Source organism: Plectropomus leopardus, chromosome 17, assembly GCF_026936395.1.
Source record: "Plectropomus leopardus strain MGB_pleo_1.0 chromosome 17, ASM2693639v1, whole genome shotgun sequence".
NCBI classification, from domain to species: Eukaryota; Metazoa; Chordata; class Actinopteri; order Perciformes; family Serranidae; genus Plectropomus; species Plectropomus leopardus.
The window spans coordinates 23,764,716-23,778,535 of NC_142192.1; the positions used below are offsets into that span (position 1 = coordinate 23,764,716).

The 13,820-nt window shown below is 37.8% G+C and overlaps 1 protein-coding gene across 1 annotated transcript in view; it reads right to left on the reverse strand.

Annotated features, from left to right (window-relative positions):
• osbpl10a (oxysterol binding protein-like 10a) overlaps window positions 1-13,820 on the reverse strand; it is a 124,942-nt gene that overhangs the window by 110,244 nt on the left and 878 nt on the right. The window lies entirely within an intron of this gene.

The window sequence follows — 13,820 nt, forward strand, 5'->3', positions numbered from 1 at the left end:
GAGTCATTTACTGTCTTAATTTTGGATGATGGTTTATTCTAGTATTTTTGTCAGAGAATAAAAACAAAAATATGGATTATGATCATTATTTTTTTTTTATTGTCATTACTAGATTTTACTATGACTCAAAATAAAGTGCAGAGGATTTTTACGATTATTTCTCTGCCCTTGGTCTTACCTGCAGTCTTCCTATCTAGCAAATAAACAATATTTTAAATATTAAATATATTTAACTACTTAAAAAATACAAAATGCTAAGATGTCTAAACGCCATTTTCTCAAGAGACCTCACATTTGACAATAACTATGAAAATCTTTACTGCAAACAGTCATGTGCTCAGTCATTGAATGTTTGACTCCAGCATTATTGTCAGATAATATATAAACAAAAATATTGATGTTTTGTTATATGTTCATGGGGATATTACAGACAACACTACAATGTATGTAGAAATGTTGCATGACGACGATGACAACATTATATTTATAAAAAAGGCAGCAGATCAAGTAAATTACTCTAAGCTAACTAACAAGTTGCACAGATACTAAAGGAAACATCAAGGCAATATTACAATTTGGCAGTTTGAAGAAGCACTGAGCCAATTGGATAAACTCTATAAACCTCTCCACTGTGGATGCACATGAAAGTTTCATTTTGTCCTCATCTTATCTCCCTCGGAGAGAAAGACAAAAAGCTCTTTCTGTCTGCAGTTGCCAGGTTAGACAGCTGAGAGACCTCAAATGTGTTTCAGGGTACATTCAACAGCTTTTGATATTTTTTTCTTCATCTCAAAACACAGTTCAAGGAGAACTGGTCTTCTGTTGTAGATTTGTGAGAAATACTACAACGTCAACCTAATTTAGGTGTAAAGGCTTTTATATTTGACAACATTTTAGTGAATGCCCCTCATTTAGAGGGCATCTGCCTGTAGAGGACTGGCTCAGAACATGTAATACTCAATATAACGAAATATTATGAATCAAATCTGTTTTAAGGTGGAGTTTAATTCACTGAGAAACTCTGCCACAATCACCTTCATTCAAAAAAGCATACACTACAGGTACAATATACTATGGCACAATATTTATTTTATAATTTATTTATAATTTATGAGAAGATAAACCAGAAACAATTTGATGGATTGCCATGAAATTTGGTACAGATCTCCTCAGGATAAATCACTTGATCCCTTCAGCTAGCATCATCCCAGGTCAATATTTTAATTTGTCCGATACCTTATTTTCGAAAAATAAAAAATAAACTCATATCGTTCCAGACTAGGGCTGCAAGTAATGATTATTGTTGAATAATTTTCATTTTTTCTCAGAAGATTTGTTGTTTTGTCAATAAAATGTCAGAAAATGGTGAAAATGTTGATCAGTCTTTCTGCAACCCCAAAATGACATCCTCTTTTTGTTTTTTTTAAATGATGTTTTTTATGCACAACACAAAGATATTCAGTTTACTGGCACAGAGGAGTAAAGAAAGTTAAGAGACCAGTAAATATTCACATTTTAGAGGCAGGAACTAGAGCATTTTTATTTATTTAATTTTTAATTATGCAAATTGAATATTGCCCATCAAATCGGTTGGTGATTAATTTAGGCTGTTGACAACTAATCTAATAATTGTTGCTGCTCTATTCTCATCAGCCTTAGCTGTACTTTGTGTTAAGTACTAATTATCAAATGTTTGCCTGCTAACACTTTTAACTTATGTGGTGAATATAGTAAACAACATGAGAGCCTCATCATGCCTTGAAAAAAAAACAAAAACAAAAAAATATTAGACTTTGGCAGGGATCACTTCCTGAACTTATTTCCATCAGGGTTTGTTAAGATGAATAGGAAATATTAGAAAATATTGTAGGACATAAAAAAATAAAATAAAAAAAAGACAAGAAAAGTAAACCATGCAAGCCAAAAATCCACACATTGTTTTCAAGACACAAACAAGGCAGGCTGTACCCTAGACACCCAAAACAATGGGAGAGAATAATGAAACTTAGACATAAATATTTACCTTAATAATATTAATTTTAAGGAGACAGGAGTGGTCATTGTTTGATTATGTCCAGAATTGATATCAAAAACATTATGTCATTTTTGTATCTTCTCTAGTTCATTTGTTTTATGTTAAGATTTTCATAGTATTATATAACCTATTCACACACACACTCACGAACACACGATCATGAAAACCAGAATGAAAAGGACACGTTAATGAAGACCTAGCTGAGGAGCACTGCAGGCTATTAAGAAAAGGCCGAGATTGCGCTGAGCAATTGAAAGCATGCCTCAATGAATCTCCACAGGACACTTAAAAGAGCACGCATAGCTGAGACAGCCACAAAGTGAAGATCAATACAAGTGGGTAAAAAAAGAAATCCTTGGGCAACAGAGAGTCAGATAGGTTTGGTAAAAGCTTGTGCTGAAAGCAAAGCTCAGGTCAGCTGCATTTCATTATGAGAGGTCGTTCTAGTTTGACTCAGCGGCCTTTAACTCTCAGTTTTGAGTGTACATAAATGACAGAAAATCATTTCTCATTTACATTTTTCAATATAAAAAAAATCAGCTGTTAGATAAACCCCGCCCCTGAACTTAAGGGATGTCCCAAACACATTTTTTTAAGGCCATGTCCACACGGAGACGAGTTTAGGTGTATCCGTTTAAGTTTTTTATCATATGGACGTTTCGTCCATACAGAACCGGCATTTTGGGAGCCCAAATACGCTAATTTTTGAAACCGGGTCCCAGAGTGAACAAATCTGTAGATGCCACCCTTGCGTTTCTGTGTTTACAATCCATACACATCTTTCCTGAACCGATGACGCCATAGCCCCACCTCTCCCTTAACCCACGTGCGCTAACCCCGCTAATAACAACAACATTGGCGGATTACAGCGTTGCATTCATGCTGCAGAAGCTACGGAGTGTGATACCGCTTTTACGGCAAAATCTTCTGCTTCACACAAATGTCTCCTTTCTTGCTCAATTCGTATTCTCCGCCATCTTCTTCTTCGTGCTTTGTTTACATTGCACAAGTTTTATGCGCATGCTCCATGTCTTATTCTCTGTTTTTGGTGTATTTCTGTGGCAGCGTTACAGCGCCACTTACAGGCCTTACAGGGGAGAGTGGAGCAGAGGTTACGGAGGCTGCATCCACACCGCCCTGCAGTAAAGTAAAAACACCCGTGTGACAGCTGACATAAAACAAAGGATAGGATGCTCAATAAGCTAAATATTCCCTATCCTGATCATTTAAAAAATGTTTTGACTGGCCCCCGATTTGTTGTTTGAAATCGGATTGGGACATCCCTACTGAACAGCAATAGTCCTATCACACGTTAGCAACCGTGACTAAGCAAGGTAGGTCTGTCCAGCTTTGGATTTTTACCACATGTTGATGTTGGCATGGGGCTGTAGAGAGAGAGAGATATTCTGTACATTAGTAGTGTGTTTCCAAAACTAAAAACACAAGAGCAAAAGCATGTGGATTAAACAGTGTCTTCTAATGTGAGCTGCGACCAGTAGCACATGCAGCTAACTGACTTACTACCTTATTTATTAGTTATTATTTTATCCTAAAGCAAAGGGGCATGTTATTATCTTTTTTATACTATTTTATGAGGTTAAGTTTGCAAAGTACCAGTTCAGAACTGAAACTGCAGAGCATGAATGACAAGATGCCTACCAGTACCAGTGGTTATTTGTCATACCCAAAACCCATTCTCTTGTTACAGTGAGTCCTCCTGTTTGAGAATAAAAACGCTAAAGCTTCTATGTTATTGTCCGAGAATATTTCACATCATCTCAGAGTTATATGCTAATCAATAACATTAAAATTCAGCCCAGTCTTGAGAAGAAAATGTTGGCATTGTACATTTCTGCAAACCCTGAATACATTACATTTGCACATTTTGTACAAATCATGTCAATATTTCTAAAGTGATCTTGTATATGAGCTGACTTTGTCATCGGGAGGTGGAGGGGGTGATGTGTCACTTGGGCGAGATGCCTGCCAAGCTGCTGACCCCTGCAGAACCAGACCAGAAACAACCTGAAAATTCCCACAAAGAGACACAAAAAATCCACAAACATGCCAAGAAACTGCAAAGAGATGGAAAATAGCAGATAAAAAATTTCAAAAAGACCACAAAGAGACACAGAATGACTACAAAGAAACACAAAACAACCACAAGGGAATCCAAATGACTACAAAGTGACACAAAATGACCAAAAAATGACCTCAATAAGTCAATAAGGTACCTCAAAGAGACCCAAAACAACTATAAAAAGACAAGAAACAACCACATGGAGACACAAAATGACCACAAGAAATGCAAAACCACCACAAAATCTGTGTCTTGCTCCTATGCAGAAGAAGAGCGGGGGTCCTTTGCATATCTGTACCCAGGGGCCCATTGTCTCATGATCCGCCCATGTGTCAAAGGTTTTGGTTTCTAATAGCAACTGGTGTAGTGGATGCCGATTTGTCTTAGAATATGGAAAGTAAACCTCAAGGGTGCACTTAATTTTTTTCAGAAAGACAGATGAAAGAAATGCTGAACGATAGATTGCATTAGGCTGACGAGCTTTTTTGCAGCTCTGCAGTACCATCACATTAAACATCATCATCTTCATTATCATTACTCCTTCCTTTTAATCTTCCACTCTCTCCTTCACCCAATCATCTTCATCACATCACCCATGTTTTAAGCACTTGCATCATCATTGCCTCGGCCCCCATCACTCTGCTAAAACAGAACACGCTGTAGTGGGAGCCACAGTAGAGAAATGGGTGTTTCCTCACCTCAGCACTGTAAAACATGAAAAAAACGTATTCCCCAGAGCTGTGATTCAATGCGTTTCTTTTCCCCAGCTACACACTGACATTGCACCAATCTCCTCCATTACAGCCCCACGTCAGCTCAGTCAGATTTATGGCAGCTGTGACTGCCCGAGGCGGGCCCTCATCATCTTCCACTACCAGTCAGCTCCCGGCACCAGAGCCATTACAGCCCAGAAGAAGATACTTTAAAACCTAATAGCTCCACAATGTCAGCTTTTTAGGAACGTAAAAAAGCAGCCATGTTTTGAACAGGACAGCAACACATTTCTCAGTTTATTTGAGAGTTTTCAGCTTTAAATGCTAAATTCTAAACCTAAATGTTAATGTGTGGAGGAGCTTTTTTAAACTTTAAAAACCCTTTTAACATCCTTTTTTTTAACCCTTAAAACTATACCCTTAAAATAATAGTAAAAAATAAAGCTGACTACTTCACGGATTTCACCTATCGCGGGTTATTTTTGGAACGCAACTCCCGCGATAAACGAGGGTTCACTGTATATCACAATTAAAAAGTTTACAATGTGTTTGATAGTTACTCACAAACTGCAATGAAATTACCAATTTTGGCTGTTAAATATATGTAATGGTATATAAAGGACATTAGCTAAAAAAAAAATTAAATAAAAAAAAGTGAAATTATAAAGTTTCAAAAAATGTAATCCTCTACTAGATCAAATATGTCAGCCAAATGAAAATACTAAATATGTAATAAATGGCTTTGATCAATCAGTCAATCAATAAATAAATAATTTGTTTGTCACATGAGGTCACACAAGGCACAAGTCCAGTGAAATACAGTCCCATCATCTTCTTAAATTTGTGCATTGCAATTTAGACTTTTATTAACATATATGGGAATGGATAAATCTGCTCTTTTGCTCTTTCAACATTCAATCAAGTCTTACACGCACGCACACACACGCACGCACACACACACACACACATACACACACACACACACACACAGAATTGTTTACTTTTGAAATTTGTACACCTATGCAATCAGCTTGTGGGTGGAGCCTAAGTTAGAAAGATGAAAGGAACGGAATGTGATGATGTCATGATCAAAGGAGCATTCTAGAATGTGGAACATGTTCAAAGCTTGTAAGTGATGACAGCTGTTGGTCGCTCATACTATAGCAGGAATTCCTCGCCACATCAGGACTAAATAGGTAGATTGCCACTTTAATTTGCGCAAATTATCAAAGAAACCCATAACAGCACAAACATTTGAAACAGATATGGATGAAGTACAACAGCTTAAAGTTAAGATGCAGATACTCAAGGAGGAATTTGAAAAAGAATTGGGTTCCTTGAAGGTAACCATTGAGTTTAAAAACAACATAATAGACTCTCAAAAAAATGAAATCCAGGCTCTCAAGAAAGAGCTGAACACCTACAAAAAGAGGGAGGAGGAATGGGAAAACCTCAGTTTAGAGAATTGGGAGTTTTTTACAAGAAATGAATCAACAACCAAGAAACTTCATCAACAGAAGCTAGAAGCTGCTGAGGCACAGTTAAAGGAGCTATCAATGGAAAAAGTAAAAAGAGAGCAGGAACACGCCATTGAGTTAAAGGAACTGCTCTGTCAAAAAGAAGTGGCTCTAAGGTGTGAAAATGTCCTGATACAGAAAGACCTGATGATGAAGATTGAAAGGCTAAAATGGGAAAACACAGCTCTGAGGGAAAAGGAGGACATCACTGAGAGGAAGGTGTCTAAATTAGCAGAGAAATTAAAGGTAGGGAACCAAACGTATGTGCGTCTAGAGGACAAATTCATAAAAACAAGGTCCTGGCTCAAAATGACAAACAAGCAGATGAATGGGGCTAGAACTTCTTACATCAAAGTAATCAATGAGCAGATAATGGAGATGCACAATTTGAAAAAAGATCTCAAACAGTCTAATCTGCTTCTTGAAAAGGCAACAAAGCCAGTAAGCCAGAAGTTAAATTCTTGGTTTAAAAAGAAATTCGGGCGATGTGCCAGTGTTGTCCCAGAGGTTGAAGAGGAAAAACCATCCTTTTACCCAGACAACTGGCAGCCATCTATGCATCCCTGTACAAATATCATCCATGTGGAGCCATGTTCTTGTTTGAATGATGGCATCATACACGTGAGGCCATATTTGGATAATGGTCCATTTGACATCACATCATCATCTCCATTGTCCTTTGACCTATGACTACGGATGCACGACGCTGGGTTTCTTGCCAGTATCTGATATGCTAAAATATAACAGCTTATTTGGCCAATAACCAACATCAATATAAATACACATCTTTTTCCCCACCTAATTTTAGTAAAAAAAAAGTTGGTGTTGGCCGATTCCAGTATTTAATTTTAAAGCCAAAATCTGCCAGGACTAGTGAGACTATTGACGTGCCACAGCAGCTTCACATCTTCGCTCAGTGCGGTGAACGCCTGAGCAATGGTGACATGGTGACTCAGTGAGGTGAACTTCTGAGCACTGTGTTCAGTGGGTTTTCTCCGGGTGCTCCGGTTTCCCCACACAATCCAATAAGGAAAACAATTGTGATTAATAAATTAAGTAATATCAAGTTCAAATAAAACCACCCTGTGGGCCCACCACATACAGGGAAAGGAATCGTGGATGGGTGTCATGTGTGCTGAGTGGCAGGCGGGGGCAGGGCCCCAGGCATGCCAATCCTCAGCGTTACAAACTGGTTCTGGGGATGTGGAACACTACCTCACTGTCGGGGAAGGAGCCGGAGCTGGTGCGGGAGGTTGAGCGGTACCAACTAGATATATTTGTTCTCCACGCACAGCACTGGTTCTGGAACCATACCCCTGGAGAGGAGTAACAAGAGGGCCACCTCGATGTGACCGTGAGTCGCAGAGAGGAGGTCTCTGACTGTTGTGTGTGCATATACACCCAGCATCAGTTCAGAGCACCCGGCCTTCTTGGAGTATCTGGGCTGTGCCCTGGAAAGGGAGCCAACTGGTGACGCCATACTTCTTCTGGGGGACTTCATGCTCACGTGGGCAATGACGGAGAAACCTGGAGGGGCGTGATTGGGATATTATATAATATTCTGTAAAACACATTGCTATACATTAATATGTATGACTTAAAAGAGAAACATGAAAAGAAGAGAGAAAGAAGAGAACAAAATTTTGTTGTACTGCTATCATAACGTGATCTGTTGATACTGTCTAGGGCAGGCATGTCAAACTGGTCCACAGGGGGGCCGGTGTGGCTGCAGGTTTTGTTTCCAACCAAGTAGCAGCACACCAGACTTGACTCATTTAATCAACTGATCTCCGTCTTCAGACAGTTGATTGGTCAAACTGTGTGCTCTTGGTTGGTTGGCACAAAAACCTGCAGCCACACCGGCCCCCCTGTGGACCAGTTTGACATGCCTAGTCTAGGGTGTGTAACTTAAACAGGGAGAAAATATATGCATATAAATGATTTGTTTTACATTACTCTGAAAAATGCTAAGTGATTTTGAAATATTGTGTTGATAGAAAATGTTTTTGTAATGTGATGTTTTACCTGCATTCTAATGTAATACAAACATAATTGTAAAATCGATCACTTAAAATTAAATTAAGTTAAATGAGTTAAATGTTGAAAGTGTAAAAGGTTTTGACTGATTCTTGTGTTGTAAAGAGTACAAATTTCCCACCACAAGGTACTAAGTGCTTATCACTGGGGCTGTATCCTCTAAAAGGCCATATCTGTACCATTTTAAGGGTACATTTTTGTCCCAGCACAATTAGGTCAATTTTTGTTCCCAGAAGTTTGGCGATTTTGTCCTGAAATGTCAATACACACATATTTGGATGTAATATTCAAATATCCACATACTTTTGGCCATAAAGTGTACTAAAAAGTGCTGTCATTCAGGGTATTTCAGTATGTTGCAGCAGCAGACTTTGTGCAAGCAAACCTTCACTTGATCAAAGTATGCTGCTGTCTAGCACGTTTGGCATTTAGAAGTCTGACAGCCTTTCAGAAATTAATTGATTGATTGATTGCAAAGGCTCAGCAAAGAAAAAGCTCGGGACTCAGCTTTTAAAGATAAAGTAGTGTGAAGAAATCCTCCATCAGCACACCTTCTCATCTCTTAGTTCTAGTGCTGCCCCGATTTCCACAACCTAATATTTTATCGCTTTTAATGGATGTTGGCATCTCAAAGGCGACTGCGGTGAGAGGAAGGACGGAGAGTTTTGCTCGTTGATATAGTCAGAATGAACGATCTGTTCTTAGCGCACAATTTGAAAGGTTATTGGAAAAACTACTGAGTTGAGTTCATTTTAGAGCAGGCTGTCAAAATTTGAATAAGCATGGGTATATTTCACTGTCAATCTTATCAGTGTGAGCTTGTCTGTCCTTGTCCCTGCACACTGCCCATTATCTTGTGCATAAATACACACAAAATCCATGTAATACTCCTCCTCTTAGACTGAGAAAAACAAAAACCCAACAAAAACGTACCGTGAGGCATGAGCGACCTTGATTTGTTCCTATGTTCTTGCTGACACTGCGTTTGACAGAGCAGCTGGATCAGATTAGCATTTCACCTGGTTTAATTGTTCCTGGCAACGTCAGGGACTGAGATTATCTCCAGTCGGTTTGTTTTGGGAACATTTTATCTGCTTGTTGTAAAAACTACCGTCAGCCAACATGTCTCTATAAAATGTCTTTCTCCCTTTGCTCTCTGACAAGAAGCTTATTTGACATCCTGTTTGCTATTATTTTGGTTTTACTGTTTTCAGGGTTCTTACAAATTGTCATGGACAAAAATTTCAAAACTTTTCCATAATTTTTTTAAAGGACCAAAAACATCAGACGTAATTTCAACACACATGATGTGTTCAAGGACTGTCAGAAATTTTAAAACAATTTCTTTTTAGAAGACATGCCTGTCAAAAAATTTAAGAAAGATTTACTTTTTTATCCTAAAATCACAGTAAAAAAATCAGAAAAAAAGCTTGTTTTAGAAAGCATGCATTCCAAAGCAATGTTAAATAAATAAATAAGAAAAAAAAATTCCCAAATGTTTTAAGTTTTCTATAAAAATAACTTAAAAAATTACAAAAGAAGAAAAATAATCACTTCTTTGAAAGAACACATGCCTTCAAAACCCACAGGCATGTTTTTCTTTAAAAATTGTCTGTAAAATAAATACAAAATGCAGCCATTTAAAGCAGAATTACGCTCTCCTCAGCAAAGAAGTATTTGACAGGCCTGGCGGGCCCGTGAGCCCATGATCATGGGAACCCTGTTCAATGTAATCCTGATGTTCGGTCATACTGCATGTAATTATATTTCTGAGGGAGTTCAGTCTGTCACATAAATGATGTGGTGATACTTGACTTGCCAAAAGCTTGCATATGTTTTCACAACAGCCTGCATTATTCACAAAGACCAGCAACCTCGCCCATAACTACCTAATGGACTGAGAGGGGACTATTGACCCTGTACGCAGACAAGGTCAGCAGATTGTGTGTATTTGTGTGTCAGATTGTAAGCTGAGAGCAGGAGAGAGCAATTTTATAGTTCAAATATGTCTGTGTGCCAATGAGTGAATATTTGACTTCTCTTGCTGCCTCTCTGCATGGTGGGCTGAAAGATGAAGCCATGTATATTCATCAAGGCAACTACCGAATAAGTCTTTATCATATCTAGAGATGAATGATATGGAGTCTGCATTGTTCATACTTCAGGAACATTCAATAAGCCTCTGCTCTGAAGGTCAGAAAACCTTCAGAGGAAGGAGGATAGGTAAATAATACCAGTATATCAACACAAAAGTACTTAACATCTGAGTATCTTACTAGACCATAAACCACACTGCCTACATGACATAGTAAATGTCCAAATCTTCTCATAGCAAAGAGTTAGGTAAAAAGAAAGGCATGGCATGTTCATTTATTTAGCATAGAGGAGGAAATCACAGACACAACGCTAATCTAAATTACCGTGCCAGAGTCTGCGCAGTAGAGATATCTGCAGTGAGGGAGTTCCTGCCAAAACATTCGTCCAACCAATCGTGAGCAGCTCCACTGAATACGAGGGCATGGATTGGTACATACAGCTGTCAATCGTGGCGGAAAATGAATAACTCATTCAATTCAATTCAGGAGGTTTTTACTGTGAGCTGCATTATCGGCAGAGGTCCCTTCCTTCCTAACACAAACTGACACATGATTTAAAGCTGGTAAAAAACTATTGGGTTTGAGATCTTTTTTTCACCTAAACTATCCTTAACCAATATATCTAACATCCCTAATTTCAAGGATTGTTAGTTTCAGGTGATTATACACTAAAGAAAATAAACTTACTATATCATATCCCATTTCTGCCAAAATAACCCCCTAAATCCTACACAGCGGACCTTTAAGTAAGTACAACAGTAAATGAATGCATTCCCATTGTAAGGTATTTTTAATAAGTACAACAATAAGTGAGCACATCGCCCCTCAAAGACACTTGTAAAAGAATACAGTGTATGAACATTCAAAGGTGCTACATATGTACAAAACTAAAAAAAATGTTCATTTCTGATTCAGACTCTTTCTGTTCAGTAATAAGTTCAGTTCAGCTCTAAAAAAACCCTACATATCCACCACTGAACACATGGATACTAGTGTAGCCGCCTGTTATTTACAAGAGTCTATCTCTCGCTCAAGGTCTTTTAATTCGCTTTTAACAAGAGAGTAACGTACTGTGAATGAAAACTGGGCTGAGTCACCAGTGAGTAGAGCTCCACTGCTAAAAGCTGCTGAGTCAATCAGTGTTGATTAGGTCACTTCAGTTTAAATATTCGTTGATATATAAACTGAACAGTTATAGCACCTTTCAATTCAAACACAGAGGCAAGTATATATGGACACAATAAAATACAGAAAGGTACAGAGCAAGTAGAAGTTGTGCAATAGAAACCTTATTTAGTCAAAATAACAAGAGTTTTTAGTTCAGTTGGTCTAATGTGTGTGCAGCTTATAAATTATTTGGCGCTACTGAATAACAATTAAATGCACACACAAAAAACACTTATCTTCCCAAAGTGCTTTTTTATTTGGCATGTCCTTGTAGAATAAGAAGTGAGCAAAAAAAGAAATTAGATAGAAGTGTGGAGGCATTTTTCCCTTCTTTTTTATCTCTTTTATGGTGTTTCCTTTGTGTCCATGTTGGGTGTGCGTGCTAAAGAACACAACCAAAAAAGTCAAAAGCAGCCCAAAACTGTTAATGCCCTATGCTTAAAGACACTATTCACTGATCCAAGAAAAGTTAAAATAGCTAAATAATGTGTTAAAGAAAGGGTTGGGACTGTTATTGCATTTGGATTTTATATTAACAGTCTTTTAATAGCTGAATTGTCCTTTTAATTCGTCAAAATCTATATTTGTCAGCCAGCAACAGATAGCCGAGTTAAAGGTCACAGTTGAAGTCCTTCCACTAATGAACCCAACACATCAAGGATGGTATTTTCTTCCTTATTAAATCACCTTACACGACCAAAAGCAGTAAAAGGTGGACAAAGACACAAGAAGGCAGTGACAGACCTTCAGTAAGAATGTCACGAAAGCTCTCTGTGGGCTCAATTATCGCTCAGTTGACGAGGGAGCACCAATTTGTGCTCTAACTTGACACTTGTGTTTGTCAGAGGAGCTTCAGGCTGGAAACTACAAGCGAGGATATAACAGCTAATGGCTCCTCTTGATTTCAGACTTTTCCTGCTAAGCAGACACTCTGGAAGGGTGACAGTGTCAAAATGTGACAGACCGAGGACGGTCATTTCCTTTAAGCTTGTTTCAGAGCGAGGAGAGCGAGGACACTGTGACAGAAACACCTTACTTTTTTTCTTCTGCACTGTCATTGCTCACCACTTCAATATCCTTTTTCACAGACACTGGCTCAAGCTCCGGCCCTGCATTATCATGTGCTTGTTTCTTTCTTTTCCTTCTTTCTGTGCCTCTGTGATCACCCTATCATCACTCTCTAACTTAGCTTGACATGTGCAGATTTATTCAAAGCATCAGTGATGCCGTAATTGCTTTCTTTTACAGGCTAATTAAGATTTTATTGCTCACAAATGCCAAGATGGAAAGGTAATATGGAGCTGTGGCAACAAGTTGTCAAAGCATCAACAGACAAAGCAGGTTATATTTCAAAATAACCTCAACTCACGACACAGCTGCAGAAATAAATGGACACATGTCAGTGATTTACATCCTCAGCAGGCTGGTGAGGATGTATTTCTCTGCAGCACATTAGAGACATCTACTGGCCAAAAAACTAATTTGGGTTTACACTTGGCCTGGTTAGGAAAATGATGAGATCACCTCCAAAATGTGATGTAATTGTCTAGAGAGAATTTGGGTGTTCTGACCTAAAAAAGCATTGTATTTACACATTTGATCAAGACTGAGTTAAGACTAGTTTTCTAAAATGAGTATGATACATGTTGATGTACAGTGTATTAATTATGTGAAAATCACACATAAACAATATGTATTTTATTTTTTATTAACAAAATGTTTAAATACTGCCTTTGAAACATCCATATCAATATATGGTTGAGATGGATCGACTTTTTAAAACCCTAAAGACAAGACTTTACGAGAGAAACCTGTGCGTGAACTGAATACTAACATTACTCCCAGTTCTTCTGTTATATTATAGATTTGTTCGGTACCAGCAATTAATGCCTGTGAAATATGGCATTGGGGAATGCACTCTGTAATTTTCATTTTGAAATTTGAATAGTGTAAACAAAATAACAAGTCACAAGTCAATGTGCTCTTTTATTTTTATTTATTTATTGATGTTTACTTTTCCTGTGTTATTTTTTATTTAACTAATTTATTATCTCTTTATTTGGGACCTAATTTATCAAAGTGGGAACTTAGTTTTGATTTAAAACATCCTTTACATAATAGAGATGGCTGTATTATTATTATTATTATTGTTGTCATTTATTAATTTACTTTTAT